The 20,191-nt window shown below is 37.2% G+C and overlaps 1 pseudogene; it reads right to left on the reverse strand.

Moving 5' to 3' along the window:
* Positions 1–8,027: 8,027 nt before the first annotated feature.
* LOC138382892 (zinc finger protein 737-like) lies at positions 8,028–11,531 on the reverse strand (annotated as a pseudogene).
* Between the last annotated feature and the right edge of the window lie 8,660 nt (positions 11,532–20,191).

Raw genomic sequence — 20,191 nt, forward strand, 5'->3', positions numbered from 1 at the left:
TTGACCCTAAAGCAAACATCCTGTTAGTATGTAAATCCCGTTGGCCTTGGCAACGGGAACCTGTATCTACCCTATAAAATACCTGTGTGGAGTTTCAGCCTTTGATATATTTTTGTGGGAAGCAATATATCCATCCGGTCACCCTCCTTTTGTCTCTTTTCATAACCCTTTACTTTCTAAACTATATCTTTCGCTCTGTGTATTATTATAATTCTTTTATTTCTGTTTCCTACTATTTTTTCATCCTTTGTGATGATCCCTGCCTGAGAGGGGTCATCAGAAGAGAAAAAAACCTCTTTGTGGAAAGTGTATCTAACTCCCCACAATGTTCAACATAAGTGAGGCAGCACAAAGGAAAAATTCTCTTGCTGAGTCCCCAAGGGACGTTCAGGAAGAATTTTAAAGAGGCTTAGGTGGGAAAAAGATGGTGTGTAAGGAGGTAAAAGTGAACATTTCCTTGTGCCCCTGTAGCTCTATTACATGCTTCTTCTTCCATTGTGTGTCCCATTAACATGCTAAATCTCCAAGCCTGGGTGTGATTTTTAGCATTCACATGGGAATAAAATCAGTAACAGTCAAGGCAAGTTCAGTGTGGGGGTCCTATTTGGCTTGAGGTGCTTAGATCTGGATATATCTGGTTTCTTTGCAGAGAGGTTCTTCATCTAATGTCAGCATCTTGTTTCAGTGGTCTTGAAAAAAAACATTACCCAAGAGACAGATTATTCGGCCTCCCTCCTTATATGGGTATGGGCTGAGTTCTAGTGGCTAAAAGGTCATTTGTATTTTTTTTTCTTGTTTGTTTTCTGTCTTCTGCAGCTAATTAGGCTGGGCCATGCTGCCATTTTTTGCCTCCCTTGGTCAGAAGTGAGGCCAAGGCCTTCCCTATGCTGTCTCAGTATTAATAGGTTAATTATTTTCCGCTCTCAGATGAAATTTTACTTTGAAAGCCTAGAGCAATTTTCACCATGAAAACCCATGTTCTTAACATGCACAAGTCCCTAAAGCGGTGTTCCTGGTTTGCGCTCCAGACTCCAAACCTCTGGGAGTTTGTGGTGCTGTCACTGACTATATACATCTTCTTATCCTCCCTAGTATGAAAATGAGTCTTCCCTGAACCTACAGGAGGCCAGAATGTGGAATTTCCAGTGAGACACAAAGCAGACACTGGTGGATTCCCTAGCCTCCCAGGGTTGAACTATCTCCTTTTTCACCACCTTCTGGGGCTTCCCCTGGGCCTTTGCCACCATCCTACATTTCCTGGAGCAGCTGTTTAGCAGGTGAGCATCTGTCCCCTCCAAGGTACAGTGGTGACTCTGCCACCTACTAGCTGTGTCATTAGGATACCACTGCAGCTCTCTGAACCTCAGTTTGTCCTTTCAAAAGTGGGGTGATCAAAACATGAACTTAACAGGGATTTTGTAGTGACTAAATGGACTCAGACATCACAAGCAGGTCCCTAGTGCCTGGCTCTGCAGAAAGGCTTCAGGGCATGATGTGGTTGTTCATTTGCATTATTTTTTCTCCCCCTAACTGAAGCTCTCTACCTCATGTCTCAATGGTCTATGTTTCTCTGTTTACAAAAGCACAAGCAGAGCAAATCTCTTTTTTTGTTTTTGCATTTGTAAAGTACTTTATTTGTGTAGTCACTTTTCTAGATCCTTTGAATAATTTAGTAAACAAAGGAAATGAAAATCCCTGAGCCTCAATATTATCTGGGGAGTAAGACACTCACAGTAGACATCCTAAGGGAGCCGTATCAACAGAATGTGAGATGTGATACCTTCAATGACTGCTCTAGGTATGCATGCATCCCCCAGATTATGACAAAGATGACAGTTCCCAGGATCAACCATAACATTTCAATAGATGCAGAAAAGGATTTGACTAAATTCAACATCCCTTCATGATATTATCTCTCAACAAATTAGAAATAGAAAAAATTCACCCCAATTCAATGAAGGCCGTGTATGACAAACACAGAGCTAACATACCAACAAAAGGGCAATAGTTCTAAGGTTTTCCTCTAAGAGGTTGAACAAGTCAAGGATTTTCTCTCTTGCCATTTCTAGTCAACACAGTAATGGATGTCCCAGACAGAGCAATTAAAGAAAAAATAAAAAAAAAATCCAGATTGGAAAGGAAGGAGATAAATTGTCCCTGTTTGCAGATCACATCATCTTATATGTAGAAAACTGTAAATATTTCACCAAAAAATTGTTAGAGCTAATAAACAAATTTGGTAAATTTTCAGGACACAAAATCTACATGTAAAACTCACTAGCACTCATATACACTAAAAGTAAACTATCAGTAAAGGAAATCAAGGAAAGAATCACATCTACAATAGCTATGAAAAAATAACTTAGAAATAATTTTCACAACAAAGATGAAATATCTCTACCCCGAGGACTAAAGAAAATTAAGTAAGAAATAGAAGAAAACACAAACAAATGGAAACATATCCTTGGTCATGGATTAGCAGAAATAGCATTGTCAAAATGTTTATATTTTACAAAATGTTCTACAGAGTCAATGCAATCCCAATCAAAATACCAATGACATACTTCAAAGAAATAAAAATGCTAAAAATGTATATGATTCCAACAAAGATCCTGAATAGTATAAGCAATGGAGTGGCAAGTCGGGGGGAAAGCTAGAGACATCACAGTACTTGGTTTTGAAATATGCTACAAAGTGATAGTAACCCGAAGAGTATGGTACTGGCATAAAATCAGACTCATAGGATAATGGAGCAGAATAGGGAACTCAGAGATAAATTTATGCATTTACAATTAACTGATTTTAGACAAAGGTGACAAGAAAACACAATGGGGAAGGAACAGTCTCTTCAGTAAATTTTGTTAGGCAGCCTTGATATCCAGACACAGAAAAATGGAATGAGTCTCTCACATCATACAACATACAAAAACTAACTCAAAATTCATTAAAGACTTAATTGTAAGACCTGAAACTCTGAAACTACTACAAGAAAATTTAGCATGACAGCTTTATGACATTGATCTAGATAATGATTATTTGGATTTCACCTCAAAATTCCAGGTACCAAGTAAAACAGGCAAAGGGGATTACTAAAACATTTCTATACAACACCAAGTAGAAACAACAGAATGATTACACAACTTATCAATGGGAAAAACCTGTAAATTATATACCTGACAAGGGGTTAATATCAAAAATATATGAGAAACTCAACTATACAACAAAAATTGAGTAATTATTTCAACATAGGCAACAGACCTAAGTAGACATTAGTCAAAATAAGACATACAAATGGCCAACAGATGTAAGAAAAATTGTTCACCATCAGTAATAACCAGGGAAAGGAAAATCAAAACCACCATATCAACCCATTCTTGTTAGAATGACTATCATTAAAATAGAAAAGATAAGTGTTGGTAAAAATCTGGAGAAAAGGGAACACTTGCAAGCTGTTGGTGTGATTGTAAATCAATGCAACCTTATGGAAAAAAGTTAGGAGAATTCTCAAAAGTTAAACAAAAAACTAAACTACCATGTGATATAGCAATAGCATAATTAAGTGTACATGCAGAAATAGAAAAATGGTATAGCTGAAAGAACAGCTGTACTCTCACATTTATTGTAGTCTGATTTATAATGGCCAAGATATGGAATCGACCCAAGTGTCCCTAATCAAATGAATGGATAAAGAAAGTGTGTATGTGTGTAATATGTATACATATATAATGGAATATTAGACATAAAAATCCTGTCATTTTCCATCAAATGGATGAACCTGGAGAACATGTTAATTGAAGTGAGCCAGGCAGAGAAATAGAAGTATCTCACGATCTCATTCACATGTGTAATCTAAACAAGTTGATCTCATTAAAGTAGAGAGTAGAATGACACTACCAGAGGCTGGAGTTTGTAGGAAGGATGGGAGCTTGGGGAGATAACTTTCAAAAGATACATAATTACAGTTAGGCGGATTAAGTTCAAGAGAGCTACTGTACAGCATGGTGACTATAGTTAATTATGACATAATGTGTATGTATATTTAAAAAATGCTAAAACACTAGATGTTAAGTGTTCTCACCACAAAAATAACCTGTGAGGCACAATACTAGTTAATTGGCTAGAATTAAGTATTTAATAATGTATATATACTTGAAAACATCATGCGTTACATAAGAAATACATAAATAGTATCTGCGAACTTAAAAATAAATGTTGAAAAATTGTGGAATACTGGCAATATTCTAAATATTGCGTCTGTGCCTTTGTCATAAGCTTAGCTAAACTCCATCAAAAACAATGTAGTTTTTGCGATCTTTTTGTTATTCCATTTCTTGGTCATAAGTATAGGGACTCTGATATTTACCAGTATGTTCAGAAACTAGTACCAAAAATGGCAGTGGCCAATGCACTTTAAACGTGTGGTTCATGGTGTTCCTTGTGCTGACGGTGATGGTATGGAAGCCATGTAAGACTCAGGTGGTGCTAATTGTTCCGTCTCTGGTCACACTGTGAACGTGAAAAACAAGTTTGCATCCAAAATCACTGAGAAGATGTTTTAATCCAAAACCTGCCGTGATCTCTGAGATTTTTCTAGAGACAATGATGAAATAGTTGACTATGGTTCAGTGATTAAGAATTAAAACAGTGCAGTGTACACTGTACCTATTAAAATAAAGAAAGATATAATGATATAAGAGTGAAAGATTTCTCAAGATTGCAATATCAATATGAAATAAAGATTATTCCAAATTTTAAGTCCATACAGGTCGTTTTAGTACTGTCCAGTGCTTATCATACACACTGAAAAATAAAAGATTCTCCCTATAAACATAAGTTTTGCTAAATTATTTCATTAAAAAAATTAATTTCAAAATTCAACAGTTACCATTATCTTTCATTCAGAATTTATTTCTAAGAAATGCTTTCTCTTAGGATATTTAGGAACTGTTATTTTTCCTTACATAGCATTCACAATATATGGCTCACTCTTATTAATGCTTTACCTAATACAAGTAATTTTATATTTACCACATTTTGTGTTAGGATTTAGTAACACCTTCCTTTTACAAACAAAGACAAACAATGCTAACTGATTCACTTAACTGCCTTGTCCATGGCCGCTGAATCCTCCTTACCTCACTTAAGTGATCAGAATGTTACATTTATAACCTATAAATTGTCTCAAACTCTCCACATAAAAAAAAAAAATCCTAAGGTCTCATAAGAACTTATACAGTACTGTGTGAAATGACCTGGGGTGGGGAGAACGGTGAGAAAGCTGTAGCCATAGAACAGGCAAAGAAGAAGGACTGAGGTGCATGTGTAGCTGGGGGTGAACATAGACACACAGAAAGAAACTGGAAAAAATTAGGAAATGAAAAGAAGCCGAATTCCCCTTTGTAAATTCAGACAGCAAATTTTGCAGCCCCTAAACAAGTGATCTCTCTGCACATGCAGAATGGATGTCATTTCTTCACCTGGCTGTTTTGAATATCTTACCTGAAGCCACAAAATCCCTTCAACAGAAATACTCACTGCTAAATATGTAACATCTATTATACACCTAGCGCTGTCTTCTTTTTTCATTCCAATAAATGTGAAAACAACCTGATGACTTATGAAGCCTCTTCAGTGTTTATCTAGATTGGCCCAAAATCTATCAACTCAATTATGTCAATTACAAAAAGTGAAAAAGACAGCAACTAAAGAGGAGTTGGCTTAAACAAATTTCACCATTTGAAAAGAAAAAATTAAAATTTACTAATTAATACAATTTAACTTAGTATACTCACTATGGCATTACACATTCAAATTATTTTGGGAACACATTTAAATTTCATAGAAATTATTTGTATAATCCCTGAGTCATACAAATAATATTTCTTAACTTTTGAAACAATAATTTATTTGATGTAGCATGAACAACAGGCATTTGAAAACAGAGGATTTACATGGGGAGATTCAGAACAAGGAGCCATAATATTTTAGAGAAATTAAATTCATAGGAGAGAAAATATATTTACTTTCAGAATCTATGAGATTTCTAGTTTGGTAGTAAATCATCAACATTTGTTTTATTTATTTATTTATTTAATTTTTTTTTTGAGACAGAGTCTCACTCTGTTGCCCGGGCTAGAGTGAGTGCCATGGCATCAGCCTAGCTCACAGCAACCTCAAACTCCTGGGCTCAAGCGATCCTACTGCCTCAACCTCCCGAGTAGCTGGGACTACAGGCATGCACCACTATGCCCGGCTAATTTTTTCTATATATATTTTTTAGTTGGCCAGATAATTTCTTTCTATTTTTAGTAGAGATGGGGTCTCGCTCTTGCTCAGGCTGATCTTGAACTCCTGACCTCGAGTGATCCACTCGCCTCGACCTCCCAGAGTGCTAAGATTACAGGCATGAGCCACCGCGCCCGGTGAACATTTGTTTTAATTACCTGTTTTATTCCAATATTTTTCTTTTCTTCTCAAAATAGGTACACACACAAACACAATTACTTCCTCCATCATTCTGCACTTAAAGTTTACCTATAGAGTCTATATGGAGTTTTCAGGCCAGGGAGGTTGCACATTCAAAGAAAAATGTACAATTAAAATTTGTAAATATTCATTATTCAGCAATGTATGGCCTTTCATTACACTCCTGTATAATCTCATTATAACCATTTTAATGGCCCTTTGTAGTTGCAAAAACAAGAAAAAGAATAAAAATATAAGTTATGGAAGCAATATTTTTCAAAGTAACTGAAGCTTAAACTCTGTGAAAAAGCTCATTAGTAATGTTGTGTTCCACTATGTTACCCAATATTATACTATTTACATTTGTTATCTGGACTTTGAATAAAGTGCACTAGGTAATTCTCGGTGGAAGGTTAAGACTTCATTCAATACACATGTAACACATTAAAAACAATTTTCTTTTATGAAAACAAATTAAGATCACACATAGTCTTAGTAACAGCATTTCAAAATCTACTTTGTTCTATTACTTAATATACAATTGGTAAAACAATTTACTTCTAAAGTTGAAAATGTCCTCAGAAGAATATTACATGAAAAACCTACCATACAGCTTACTTAAAACAGTGTTCTGGCTGGATCACAAAGAGCCTCTCCACTTAGATTTTCTTAGTGAATATTACATCTTGGTGTCCTTTATATTCCTTTCAAGAGTACAAAAATGATATCTACATAAATTAGAAAGTTCTTGTATAGCTCTGATGCAGCAAAAGTTGGCCACATCCTTTCACAGAAAGAATAGGAATGAAAGCATAGTAGCAAGTGTTGAACTACATCAATGTTTAATTTTTAAAACATCTAAAATCATGTCAATGCAAAATAGCATAATTTGAGTGTAATTATAACCCTCCAAAAATCAATCTTCTGCTCTATGTAAGCCTACATATAAATAAATTATCTATTTTAACTTTGGATTATTCTTCATAATCAACTCTCTGCTTTAATGTCCGAAAGTGTTAGTGCCTTGGTGCCTTCTACTCTAAATCCTCTGATGCTTATTTAGACTTAATTTATGATTAAATTTTTCATATTTCTTGTATCTCTAATATATCTTTTCATATTCATGCTGATGGTTCCAAAGGCATATTTTTTGAACAAATAGTTTCCACATTTATTTTATTTATAGGGCTTCTTTCCAGTCCAAATTCTGTGAAGTTCAATACAATTTAAAAAAATTGTTGGGGGTTTACCCTCCAGTATGAATTCTGTGTACAATAAATAAGATCTGCGATATAAGTAAATGTATTGCACCAGTCTTTATACTTCTAATTTTTTCCCTGTATCAATACCATGGTGCACTCTAAGACTTTTATTTTGTGGAAGGTGTTTCAACAGTCTTTACATTTATACCTCTTTTATCCAGTATGACCCCTGTCCTGTCAAGTAATATGTGAACAGTTATTAAAGGATGTGCCACATTGTTTACATTTGTGGGATTTTTCTGAGGTATGAATTCTGTCACGTAGAGTAAGGTAAGAGCACTAGGTAAAGGCTTTGCCACATCATTCACATTTGTAGGGTTTCTCTCCAGTATGAATTTTCCTATGTGTGGTCAGGTTTGAATGCTGGATAAAAGCTTTGCCACATTCTTCACATTTGTAGGGTTTCTCTCCTGTATGAATTCTCTTATGATTAGTAAGTTCTGAACACGATTTAAAAGCTTTGCCACATTCTTCACATTTGTACGGTTTCTCTCCAGTGTGAATTCTCTTATGTGTGGTCAGGATTGAACGCTGGACAAATGCTTTGCCACATTCTTCACATTTGTAGGGTTTCTCTCCTGTATGAATTGTCTTATGTGTGGTCAGGTGTGAACGCTGGATAAAAGCTTTGCCACATTCTTCACATTTGTAGGGTTTCTCTCCAGTATGAATTTTCTTATGTTTAGTCATGGTTCAACGCTCGATAAAAGCTTTGCCACATTCTTCACATCTGTAGGGTTTCTCTCCAGTATGAATTTTCCTATGGGTGGTCAGGTGTGAACGCAGGATAAAAGGTTTGCCACATTCTTCACATTTGTAGGGTTTCTCTCCAGTATGAATTCTCTTATGTATATTAAGGTTTGAAAACCACTTAAAAGCTTTGCCACATTCTTCACATTTGTAGGGGTTCTCGCCAGCATGACTTGACTTTTGATTAAAATGGCATGAGCAAGATTTGAAGACTTTGCCACATTCTATATATTTGTAATGTTTCTCTCTAGTATCAATTCTTTTATATTCAGTAAAGTGTGAACATTTGTTAATGGCTCTTTCACATTCTTTACATTTGAAAGTTTTCTCTACAGGATGTCTTATCTTATGTCTATTTCGTTTCGATAATTTTCTGAAGACTTTCAAACATTTATTACATTTGATGACTTTGCAATGGCTAGCTGTTGAAAATTGGTGAAATCCATTATGACATTCTCTCTGCTCCTTACGCTCACCCACACTTTCCCAGTCTTTCCTTAAGCTTAAATTATGAAGTCCAGAGCCTTCATAATTTCTCAGTAGCACTTTTTGGAATGAATCTTTCAGGCTTTTCCCTGTCAAATGGTCTTGGGTGTAATAAGAAGACACAGCTGAAAGAAATAAAAATAACAAATTATCCCACTTGTTTTTTTTCAGCCTTAGATGAACATCTATTACAAATCTAACATATGAAATTATAGCAAGCACATTATGAAAATAGTAAAGTACCACAGGCCCTAATACAGTGACAGCTACATAACATTAATAAAAATATACTGACCAAATTGCTTCTGTGTGAATTTTAAAACCAATTAAATGTTTGCAGCATCCCGGGAGAGCACAATGCCAAAAGCCACATAGAAGCGGAAGAAAAGTTTGTTACATTTATGTACCATTGTACTTCCTAATATTAATATAGCATGGTTTATATGGGTTTTAAAAAAATCAACTCCTGGATTCTCCCCAGAAGGAGAAAGAGAATTGCGGCACACATATATATTTGGACTTCTAGGGGCCTTTCCAGAGACTGGTTAGTGTCTCCCATAACACAGAATGCTGAACGTAATAGTTTTGTGCTTTGGAAGGTAGACTGGGTTTGCTGCAAACAAAAGTAAATGAGTGTTACAGCAGCAGAGAGACTTCAGTACAAGTGGCATACAATAGGGGTAGCAAATGATTACAGGGCCTTAAGAAAAAACACGGAAAAATCACTTTACCTGGAATATAAACATAGAATTCCAAGGAATAAACATCCTGAGAATAGATTTGGGAGGCTCCAAGAATCTGTAGCCCAAGCAATTCATATCAGAATCTCCCAGGACAAAGCCAATTTGTAAAGTTTCTGACAGATGAATTTTTATTTAATCCCTAAATATCAACGAAAGATTATAACATACACAATGTATCAGGATATCCTAACCCAATAAAAGAAACAAAATAAATAATCAGAAATGAACTATAAAGAAATAATGATATATAAAATACCTGAGAAAATTAAAAAGCCCCATCTGAATAGTGCACAATGAGTGAAATGGAAACACAGGCAACTCAAGGAATAGAGAAAAATTAAAACAGCAACAAAAAGTATAAAAGAAAACAAACTGTGGAGCTGAAGCAAACAAATACAAATGACTGAGCAATTCTAAAATGTAAGAAAAAGAACTAACAAATCAAGAAGCTCATTTTTCATATGTGTGTTAGCAATTTTTATATCTTCTTTTGAAAAAATTCTATTCATGTCCTTTGCCTACTTTTTGATAGGGTTGTTTGATTTTTTCTTACTGGTTTTCCTGAGTTCTAAAAAGATTCTTGTTATCAGTCCTTTATCTGATGTGTAGTATGCGAAAATTTTTTCCCATGCTGTAGGTTGTCTGTTTACTCTCATGACTGTTTCTTTGGCTGTGTAGAAGCTTTTTAATTTGATGAGGTCCCATTTATTTATTTTTGTTGTTGCTGTGATTGCCTTAGGGGCCTTCTTCATAAATTCTTTGCCTAGGCCAATGTCTGTAAGAGTCTTTCCTACGTTTTCTTCTAGGATTCTAATAGTTTCCCACCTAAGTTTTAAGTCTGTTATCCACCGTGATTTGATTTTTGTGAGACGTGAAAGCTGTGTGTCCTGTTTTAGTCTTCTACATGTGGCTATCTAGTTTTCCCAGCACAATTTATTAAATAAGGGATATTTTCCCCAGAGGATGTTTTTGTCTCCTTTGTCAAAGATTAGATGGCTATATGAGGATGGTTTTATATTTGGATTTTCTGTTCTGTTCCACTGGTCAGTGTCCCTGCACTTGTGCCTATACCAAACAGTTTTTATAATCACAGCCTTGTAGTATAGTTTGGCAAAATGTTCAACATCTCTAATCATCAGGGAAATGCAAATCAAAACCACAATGAGATATCACTTAACTCCAGTGAGAATGGCCTTTATCAAAAAGTCCCAAAACAATACATGCTGGCATGGATGCGGAGAGACAGAAACACTCATACACTGCTGGTGGCACTATAAACTAGGGGAAAGCAATGTGGAGATACCTTAAACAGATTCAAGTAGACCTATCATTCGATCCAGCAATCCCATTATTGGGCATCTACCCAGAAGAACAAAAGTCTTTCTATAAAAAAGACTCCTGCACCCGAATGTTTATAGCAGCACAATACACAATTGCAAAGATGTGGAAACAACCCAAATGCCCTTAAATTCATGAATGGATTAGCAAAATGTGGTATTACGTATACCATGGAATAATACTCAGCTATTAGAAATAATGGCGATATGGCATCTCTTTGGTTCTCCTGGAGAGAGTTGGAACCCATTCTATTAAGTGAAGTTTCCCAAGAATGGAAAAATAAGCACCACATGTATTCACCAGCAAACTGGTTTCCCTGAGTGCACATTTGGGAATAACAGCAATTGGGTATTGGACATAGGTCTGGGCTGGGGGGAAGGGATGGGTGTATACCTACTTGATGAGTGTGATGCGCACTGCCTGGGGAATGGTCACGCTTGAAGTTTTGACTGGGGGAGATGGCGGTGGGGGGAGGGGATGGGTGCATACCTACGTGATGAGTGTGATGTGCACTGTCTAGGGAGTGGACACACTTGAAGCTCAGACTCGGGGGGGATGCGGGCGCATGGGCAATATATATAACCTGAATGTTTGTACCTCCATAATGAGCTGAAATAAAAATAAAGTAAAATAAAATGAAATAAATAAAACTGGCAGTAGAGAAGGGATATTTAATGTGAGTAAAGTCAAGGAACTAAGACCAGCAGAACTGAGTCCAGCTCTCAGGCCTTCTGACCCTTGATGCCCCCTGCATTAAGACAGGTTTACTGCCTCACCCCAAATGTAATCTATCACATAAACTTTGTAATACAGTATGTATTTCTACAAATAATATATCTTTATAGTATAGCTATAATACATTTATAGAAGTCTTTATTATACCTAAAGTTTGTTCTGCATTATATGGATATCCTCCTTGATGTTCTCCGAGTCACACAGGACATTAAAAAAAAGAAAAAAAGAAATCAAGAAGCTCAACACACTTTAACAAGGATAAACAAAAAGACCCATACCAAGACATTATAAGTAGAGCTTTGAAAGTCACAGAAAAGAGAATCTGAAATGCTGGAACAGAAGAGTGATGTGTGATCTGTAAGCTTGCTTCTATGAGAGAACCAGTGGATTTGTTATCAGAAACATTGCCCTGCAGAAAGAAATTGGGTTATATAGTCACGGTGCCTAAAGAACAAAAACTGCACAGCAGAAAATACTGTATGTAGCAAAACTATCCTCCTAAAAGAAGAAAAAAAAAAGATTTATCAACATAACCAGATGCTGACAGAGTCTGTCAGCACTAGATCTGCCCTGCAAGAAGTGCCAAAGGAAGCCCCTTTCATTGAAAATAAAATGATGCTAGAAAACAACACAAAATTATATAAAAATAATTCATGAAGAGGGGAGAGGGCCAGAGGGCCTACTAGAGCCATCACTTGCTGGAGCACCCCAGAGGGAAGAAAGTGTTTTAGGTAAAGAAAAGGGAGGAATGGGCACAGCTCATGTGTAGTTTGGAGGAGGTGCCGGAGCCTGCTGCATACTTCACAGGGGGAAACTGTGAAGCAGAACACAAAAACGGAAAAAGAAAAAGACGAGAAGAAACTGGTGAGAATCAAACCCAAAGATGCTCAGAGCGCAGTGAAGGAATAAGGGAGCACTGCGTTTCTCCTTCCTACACACCTTTGGTAATCAGTGGGCTACTGAGTTGTATGTGAGCTTCCCCACGTTTATGCGCATGGGCACTGCTGCACCCACTGAATCGTGTGGAGACCAGGAGTTGGTCTGGAGCTTGGACGTTTCCTGCAGGCTGCCTTCCAAGGAGGGCGACTGGAGGAGCCAGGGTCCTGGCTCTATTCCTGGCTCTCTTCCTCCCTGCCCCACCCACTGCGACTGGGAGGGCAGCCACCTTTCCTCACCTACAGTGTTCTCCACACCTTTACCTCTGGGGACCTGACCTCCACAGGAAAGCCACGCTGGCAGACTCGAAGTTCCCAGCCTGTGGTCCCACTGTGGCTGAGGGCAGCATGTTTCTGTGCCCATTTGCAAAAAGACACTGGAGGGAGCCCCTCAGGGCAGGGGTAATGAGAGAGGGGCGAAGCTCACTCCAAGAGCCAGTTGCTGAACTACAGACAGCTCCTCCCCCATAAGCAGTCTTTTTAGTTTTGATAGATCTTTTTGGCCCCTCTCCCAGTGGCTTTTCCCAGGGCCCTGGGATAGGACTTTGAGCCCTGCCAAGACTTTGCAAAGCCTCCCAGGCGTGCTCAACCTAACCCCACCCAGCCTCACTGTTCCACTCTCCTCTGTTGTGCTGGAGAGAAAGCAATCCCCTGGGGACTCCAGACCCTTCCTACTGTCTGGAACAGTCAAATGCTTCTCCTAAGAGGCTGAAGCCTATTCCAGGCACAAAAGAACCCCTGTGCACTTGGCTCTTTCCTGCAAACATCAACCACTGACGGGGAGAATGACCATATAGCCCATTAGACCACCTAATGGCTCAATCCAACAAGGTGTAGCCGATTCTTATCAGCACCACCCAACTCAGAGCTTAAGCCAGGGGTCCCAATACAATGCACACTACTGGGAAGAGGAGAAGACAGCAGAATTGAAGTAGCACTGCTTTTTAGAAGAGGAATAAACGTTGCAGGCAGCTTGAACTGTGAGGAGTCTCCCCCATCCACTGCAGAACTCTGGGCTCATGGAAGAGCTGCTCAGAATCCATGCAGAGACATTGCACACGAGAGCAGGGGATGATGGCACGGAGGCAGAGATAAAGGAATCCTTACACACTGTTGGTGGGACTGCAAATTAGGACAACCTCTATGGAAAACAGTATGGAGATTTCTCAAAGAACTGAAAGCAGACCTACCATTTGCTCCAGCAATCCCACTACTAGGTATCGACCCAGAGGAAAATAAGTCTTTCTATCAAAAAGATACCTGCTCTCAAATATTTATTTCAGCACAATTCACAACAGCAAAGATGTGGAATTAACCCAACTGCCCATCAATTTTTGATTGCATTAATAAAATCTGGTATATTTACACCTTGGAGTACTACGAAGCCACAAAAAGATCAATTAATGCCTTTTGCAATAATTTACATGTAACTTGGAACAATTATCCTAAGGGAAGTATCTCAAGATTGGAAAAACACCACATGTACTCATTCTTAAATTGGTACTAACTGATGAACACACACGTGCACAGAGGAAAGTAAAACTTGGTGGAAATCAAACAGGGGGCAGGGGGAAGAAGGACAGAACCAAAAACCTGCCTGATGGGTACAATGAACAATATTTGGGTGATGAGCACACCTGTAGTCATGACTCAAGTGATGACAAAACTGATTCATGTAACCAAAAATATTTGTATCCCCTTAATATTCTGAAATAAAAGAAACTCAGTCTGGGAAAGAGATGCAACTACATCTGAATAAAGTTCTGCAGTATTAGAATCATGGTGCAGAAAACGCTTTTAATCATGCTTTAAAGTTTACAAGATAAAAGCACAAAAATGATCAGAAACATCTGTTAGGTTGGGTGCAGTGGCTCACGCCTGTAGTCCTAGCACTCTGGGAGGCTGAGGCGGGAGGATCGCTGAAGGTCAGAAGTTTGAGACCAGCCTGAGCAAGATCCATACCTGGTCTCTACTAAAAATAGAAAGAAATGATCTGGACAGGTAAAAATATATATAGAAAAAAATTAGCTGGACATGGTGGCTCATGCCTGTAGTCCTAGCTGCTTGGGAGGCTGAGGCAGAAGGATTGCTTGAGCAGAGGACTTTTAGGTTGCTGTGAGGTAGGCTGACAACATGGCACTCTAGCCCGGGCAACAGAGTGAGACTCTGTCTCAAAAAATAAAGAAAAAGAAAGAAAGAAAGAAACATCTGTTAATGGATATACAGTATAAGAAGATACAATTAGAGAAATCCATAAAAATTTTAAGGCAGATGTAATGAAGAAGAATTTTTGTATTCAAGTAAAAAGAGTTATTACTTACAAGTTTACATTGTTGTAACTATAAGTGCTTTTATGTAATCCGAATGGTAACCACAATAAAATACCTATAGAGATACATTTTTAAAAAAGAAAGGATCAAAGCAAGTCACTACAAAAATCAATGAGACAGAAAGGGCAGAAAATGAGGAAAAGAAGGACAAAATACCTGCAAGAATCAAAGAAAACAATTAATAAAATGGCAATAGTAAGCCCTTCCCATTCAAACAATTATTTAAATATTTATAGACTAAAATTCCCAATCAAAAGAAAAAAATTGAGTAAAAGGGTTTAAGGAAATTCAAAAATCAAGATCCAACTACATTCTCTTTATAACAGACTCACATTGGATCTAATGGCAAAAAATGGACTGAAAGTGGCAGGATGGAAAAACACACTCCATGCAATGGTTAAGCAAATGAGAGCAGGAGAGTCACAATCATATTAGGCCAAATACATTTTGAGTCAAAAGCTGTCCTATTTCATAAAACATACTACTTTAAGCCAAAACTCTCAAGAGACAAAGAAGGACACTAAATAGTAATACAAGGGTTCATTCACTGGAAACCTATGATTTATATATAGAAAAAATATTTTTATATTTGGGATCCTAGATCCCAAAGCTCTTATAAAGGCACTTAGATTTTGAGATTTATTTTATATATAAAGCTATCATACACACACACATATTATAAAATCAGGGTTTCCAAATATATAAATGTATAGGTAAAAAATGTAACTTTTTATAGAGATATGGCTGATTTTTATTTTAATTAAACCAGACATTGATAAATTGTACATAGGAGGCTGCAATTTCAACCAAAATCATAATGTGTTGGCACAACAAAAGACACAATAAACTTATGTCGAAGGACATAACTTAAAAACGTAATGCCATAATATATCATTGAAAAACAAGAAATGTTTAGACGTAAAATTTGATTTGGAACAAAATAGAAAGTCAGATTGTATAGAGAGAGTGACATTAAAAACATGGTGGCATAGGAAGTCTCCTACTTTTCTATCTCCCCACAGCAACTAAAATTTGGCAGCCATCCATGGACAAAAGTGTCTTTGTGAAAGCCAGGCAGAGTAGCTCGAACATGTAATTCCAGCTACTCAGAGGCTGAGGAAATAGGATCACTTTAGTCCAGCAGATTCAGACCAGCCTGGGTGATATTATGAGACCCCTGTCTCAAAATCTAACTGCCTTTATAAAACCTTTGAGGAGGTTGTAAAATAATACTAAAGCCCAAGACCAAAGAGGGTCATTTTGAGAAGGCAGGCCCTCATTCAGGTGGTAAACTTGAGAACCCGTGGTCTTGGATACAGACCAAGAAATTGCTCACTCCACATGGTACCACTGAGAATTCTGAAGTGACTCTACTTCAGAGCTGAAGCAACTTCAGCTCCTCCCAGCCATGGTCCAGGGATGATCCTCCCTCTCCAGAAGCCTGCAGGGAATGTCCATTTGTGTCCATGGAGGCAGGCCTACACACCTTGGCACTCACTGTGGTCTCTGAAGCAGCTGTACCTCAGTTCCAGTTCTCTCAGCCACAGTCCATGGCCAGTGCTGCACACCTAGGGACCAACACCGTGCCCTGGGGAAAACCTCTCACATAGTCAGTGGGAGCCACACTCATACATATACTTGACACCCTCCCCACCATATGCAGACCCAACTGCAACTTCCCGCCCAACAGATCAAAGTCCCGAGGGCAATCCAGTCAGCCCAGGAACAAGACAGAATTGACAACGGTCCAAGCCCCTAGTAAGAGGCCCACTAAAGGGAAGCATCAAAGCTGACCTAGAAGCAGCCTTGTAAGCCAGCTAGAACCCCTATTCTTTGCAAGTCCAGAGGATAACCCATCAGTCTGTGGACCCAGAAAGGAAAGAGCTTTACCTGCTGAAATTGGTTTATGAAAATTGGATGACACATTTGCTCCTTCAAATGCACAGACACAAATGCAAGGCTGTATTGTACACACTTTCACTCTTTCTATTCTATCATAACATTGGAAGTATTACGCAAAAATATTGGGAAAAAACTTTTAAAGCCATCAAATACAAAAGAAAAAAAAACTCACTATTTATAGATGACACGATCTTATCTATTGACAACCCTAAATAGTCCAAAAAAAAAACCTCTTTAAACTAAAAAATGTACTGAGTAAATGAGCAGAATATTAAATTTACATGCAAATGTCACTTGTGTTTTCATACAGTAACAGCAAACTTTCCTAAAAAAGAAAATAATCTCATTTATAGTAGCATCAAAATAATAAACATTTTAGCAATACATTTAATTAAAAAGGTGAAAGCAATTTACACTGAAAAATATTAGTTGGTGACGAAAGAAATTGAAGACACAAATAAATGTAAAGATTTCACAGGTTTATATACTAGCAGAATAAATACTGTTAAATGGCCATATTATGCAATGTCATCTAAAGATTCAATGGACTCCCTATCAAAATTTCAATGGCATTTTTTCACAGTAATAAAAAACACAATCCTAAAATTTTTATGGAACTGCAATATATTTTCAGTAGCCAACATAATACTGAGGAAGAAGAACAAAGCTGGAGGCCTCATACTTTCTGATTTCAAACTAATTTCAAAACTATAGTAATAGAAACAGACTAGAACATGCATAAAAAAATCACAAAAAAAAAAACCCCAAAAAATAATGGAACAAAACAGAGAGCCCAGAAAAAAAATCCATGCATGCAAAGTCCACTCATCTTTGAAAGGGACACCCAGAGCACACAGTGCAGAAACTATAGTCTCACCAATACTTCAATACTGGGTGCTAGAAAAGCTGGATACTCACAAGAAAAAAATATGATTACACCATTTCTTGTATACCATACCCAAAAATTAATTCAAAATATAGACTTGTATAAAGCACAAATCTTTAAAGATCATAAAAGAAACATATGGAAAACCTCCTTGATAATTACCTTGGTAATGAATTTTTTGGATACAACATCACACATGTGACAACAAAAGTAAATATATAGAAGTTGGACTGCACTAAACTAAAAAAGCTTTTGTACAGCAAAGAAGACAATGAAACAAGAAAACATAAAGGATGGGAGAAAACGGTTGCAAACCATATGTCTGATAAGAGACAAAAACAGTAATAATGATAATAACCCAATTGAAAAATAGGAGAAAGACTGAAAAGATCTTTTTCCAATAAAGACATAAATATTGCCATAAGTATATGAAAAGATGCTCCACATCACTAATCATTAGGGACTTAAAAATCAAAATCATGTTAAAATACCACTTCATACATGTTAGCATGGCTAAAATCAAAGAGTAGACAACAAATTTTGACAAGCATATGAAGAAAAAGAAATGCTTTATACTGTTGGTGAGTTACAAATTCACGGAGTCATTACAAAAACCTGTATGGAGGTGCTATTGAAAATGAAAAATTAGAGTTGCCATAGAATCCAGCAATCCCACTTCTGTGTATACAACCAAAGGAAATAAAATCAGTATCTTTGACTGGGTGAGGTTGCTCATGTCTATAATCGTAGCGATCTTGGAGGCTAACGTGGGAGGATCGCTTGAGCTCATGACTTCGAGACCAGCCAGAGCAAGAGTTAAGACCCCATCTCTACTACAAATAGAAAAAATTAGCTGGGCAACGAAAAATAGAAAAAATTAGCCGGACGTGGTTGTATGTGCCTGTAGTCCCAGCTACTCAGGAGGCTGAGGCAGGAGGATCGCTTGAGCCAGGAGTTTGAGGTTACTGTGAGCTAAGCTGATGCCACAGCACTCTAGACCAGGCAACAGAGTGAGACTCTTACAAAAAAAAAATTATCTTTAAGAAATATCTATACCCCTATGTTCTTTGTAGTATTATTGACAATTGACGAGATATGAAAACAAGCTGTTTGTAAAATTCTGAATGGATAAAGAAAATATGGTATATATACACAATATATATATATTCTACTGAATATTATTTAGCCACAAAAAATATAATTCAGACGTTTCATCAACACAGATGGTCCTGAAGGACAATGTGCTAAATGAAATAAGCCAGGCACACAAAGACAAATACTGCATTATCTCACTTATATAGGGAAGCTAAAAAGTTTGAGGTAGAGAATACAAATGTGGTTTCCAGGGCCTGTGGTGGGGAAAATAGATGTTCAAAGGGTGCAAACTTTTAGTTACCTTAGGAATACATTTTGGAGACTTAATGTATAACACCATGACTAATAATAACTTGTATCCTAAAATTTGCCAAGACAGTAGTAGACCTTAAGTGTTTTCAATAGAAAAAAATAGGTGATTGTGAGGTGATAGGTATATTCATTAACTTGATTTCACAATGTCTACAAATGTCAAATAATTATACAGTATACAATAATTATGTATAACTTTTTTGTGTAAAAAATGTTACACATCCACACACGTGTGAGTATGTGTGTGTATGTATGAATGAGACAGGTCCAGTAAACTTCAAACTCTGACAAAACTATAAAATGACAGTTTTTTTTTTTTTTTTTTTTTTTTTTGAGACAGAGTCTCACTCTGTTGCCCAGGCTAGAGTGAGTGCCGTGGCGTTAGCCTAGCTCACAGCAACCTCAAACTCCTGAGCTCAAGCGATCCTCCTGTCTCAGCCTCCCGAGTAGCTGGGACTACAGGCATGCACCACCATGCCCGGCTAATTTTTTCTATATACATATTTTTAGCTGTCCATATAATTTCTTTCTATTTTTAGTAGAGATGGGGTCTCGCTCTTGCTCAGGCTGGTCTCGAACTCCTGAGCTCAAACGATCCGCCCACCTCGGCCTCCCAGAGTGCTAGGATTACAGGCGTGAGCCACCGCGCCCGGCCTAAAATGACAGTTATTAAAAAATAAAGTAACAAGTGGGAGCTTAATACATGCTCAGCAATGTTCTAAGCTTCCCAAAGACATACTAAATGTAAGAAATGTAGAAAAAAGATGCCTTAAGCTACATTAAAGTGGAGGAATTTGGGCATATAGAGTTTAAATTATTTATCATAGTTGATACAAAAATAGAATTGTGAAGTAAAATAACGTTCGATTATCTTTATTTAGAAAGCTCTGCTAAATTACTGAGTATGAGTTTCCTGTAAAATTACATTTAAAACCTCCATAGGGTAGGAAAC

This window comes from Eulemur rufifrons, chromosome 4 (assembly GCF_041146395.1).
Source record: "Eulemur rufifrons isolate Redbay chromosome 4, OSU_ERuf_1, whole genome shotgun sequence".
Lineage (NCBI taxonomy): Eukaryota > Metazoa > Chordata > Mammalia > Primates > Lemuridae > Eulemur > Eulemur rufifrons.